The sequence below is a fragment of the Mastigoproctus giganteus genome, chromosome 3, assembly GCF_048544385.1.
Source record: "Mastigoproctus giganteus isolate SK-2022 chromosome 3, ASM4854438v1, whole genome shotgun sequence".
Lineage (NCBI taxonomy): Eukaryota > Metazoa > Arthropoda > Arachnida > Uropygi > Thelyphonidae > Mastigoproctus > Mastigoproctus giganteus.
The window spans coordinates 156088711-156091228 of record NC_143577.1 but is presented as its reverse complement, the minus strand read 5'-3'; positions in this window follow the sequence as shown (position 1 = coordinate 156091228).

The window sequence follows — 2518 nt, the reverse complement described above, 5'->3', positions numbered from 1 at the left end:
AATAGAGTGGACCAGTAAATCAGAATGTCTTATAATGGGGGATTTTAACGTTCCAGATATTGACTGGAACTTGTGGGTTAGTCAATCGCACACTAGCAAGATTTTTTTGTGGATTTATTGGATGACTGTTTTCTACAGCAACATGTTTCAGGGGAAACCAGAGGGAGTAATACTTTTGATCTGATTATCAGCAGTGATTATAATGCATTAAGAATTTGGAGATAAAGGAACCACTGGGTGACGGTGATCACAATGTACTGATGTGGGTATTACTTAAAGATGCAAATACCATCAAGGCTAAAGGGAAGAGCTTTTGCTTTTGTAAAGGTGACTACAGAGGTCTCAGACAGATTTTAAATTCTGTACAGTGGGATAAACTGATGATGTTACCAACGTTGAATTCTAAATGGGAAGCCTTCAGGGACTTAATTTTGGAGGCTACTAAGGTTTAGGCCTAAATGGATGTCAGATGAATTAATAAGGCTCGTGGCAGAGAAGAAGAATGTATAGGATGCATATAAAGTATCAGGTGACAAATAAGCCTATGGCAGGTATAAACTAGTCTGTAATCAAGTCACAAAGGAGGTTAGACAGGCGAATGCAGATTATGAGAAATCTTTGGCAAAGGATGCAAAGAAAAACAGTAAAGAGTTCTTTACTTATGTAAACTCTAGAAGGAACAGGATGAATCAGATTCGAGCACTTAACATAGATGGATTGACTATTGATGATCATGCTTAGGTAGCTGATAAACTGAATGAGTAATTTGCATCTATATTCACACATGAGGAGTTATTCAATGATGGGAGTGCTGGAAGTTTATCAAATGATAACAGGGAGCTAAGTGATTTTGTAATAACTGAGAGCAGAGTAGAGGTGAAATTGTTGAAGATAAACATAAGGAAGGCATATGGGGTGGATGGGATCTATCCAGTTATATTAAAGGAGGCAGCAGAGGAAGTAAGCAAACCCTTAGCCATAATTATGAGTGCTTCCTTGGACTCAGGGGGAGGTCTCCATGGACTGGAGGTGTGCAAATGTATCGCCAATTCACAAAGGGGTTCAAAAGGTGACACAAGTAACTATAGACCTGTTAGTTTAACTTGTGTTCGGGGGAAAATAATGGAATCACTGAATAAAGAAGTATTTCAGGCTCATCTAGACAAGACTGCAGTAATAGTAAGACACAGCATGGGTTTATTAAAGGGAGGCCTTGTCTGACCAATTTGATTGGATACTATTATGTGGTCACAAAGGAACTGAATGCCAAAAATAATTTTGATATCATATACTTTGATTTCAGGAAAGCTGTTGCACATGGAAGACTGCTGTACAAATTCGAGAGGTATGGCATTAAGGGTAAGTTGCTACAATGGATAAAGGGATGGTTGAGTGGGAGATGACAGAGAGTGGTAATCACTGGACACTGCTCTTCATGGACAAATGTTATTAGTGGAGTTCCCCAGGGTTCGGTATTGGGCCCATTGTTGTTTTATGTATTTATCAATGATATCGATGAAGGTATATCAGGTTTAATTTCCATGTTTGAAAATGATACAAATGTTGGATTGATTGTTAACGACAATAAAGACAGTATGCTACTCCAAGATAAGTTGGGAAAATGGGATCTAGATAAGTTGGAAAAATGGGCTGAGAAGTGGCAACTGAAGTTTAACATTGACAACTGCAAAGTACTGCATATGAGTAGCAATAACCGAAGAGAAATGTACAAACTACACCCAGGGAAGTGGAAAGTGGAAAAAAACCTGGGGGTAATTTTGAAATCAACTGTGAAGTTTGCTAAGCAGTGCAGACGGGCTGCCAGGGCAGGTCATGGAGTCTTGTCAATGATATATAGGAATTTTGCTAGCAGGGACTGGGAGGTGATTATCACATTATAAAAGGAAATGGTTAGGCCACACCTAGAGTACTGTGTTCGGGTCTGGAGGCCTCATTTTAGGAACGATGTAGAGTTGCTAGAATGAGTACAAAAAAGGGTAACAACATTGGTGAGGGGAACAAAGGGGTGCTCTTACCAAGAAAGGCTAAGTTCTGCAAATTGCAGTGCCTGGAGAGTAGGCACCTGTGAGGTGATCTGATTGAGGTATAAGGCCTTGAATGTGTTGAACAAGCTGAATACTGGTGGGATTCTTCTTCTTGCTCAGACTAAGAATCTGAGGGGGCACAGTTTGAAATTGTGGAAAGATAGTTGTAGCATAGATGTGCAGAAATGTGCCTTTAGAGCCAGCGTGTAGTTGATTGGTGGAACAGGCTTCCATCTTTTGTTGTGGAAGCTAATAGCATAAATAAATTTAAGGCTGAGCTGGACAGGCATTTGGAATAAATGGAGGAATGAAATGGGAGGTTTTTTTTTTTTTTTTTTTTTTTTGGCTGATGCTGCATAAGCTCGCTTTCTTGCATCGTATGCCTCTACTAATGCTATAAAAACAATTACAAAAAACAGTTGGCAAACCATAAGATGGAAGCTTGTTTAGAAGACCTTTGAGTTGTCAAGAGC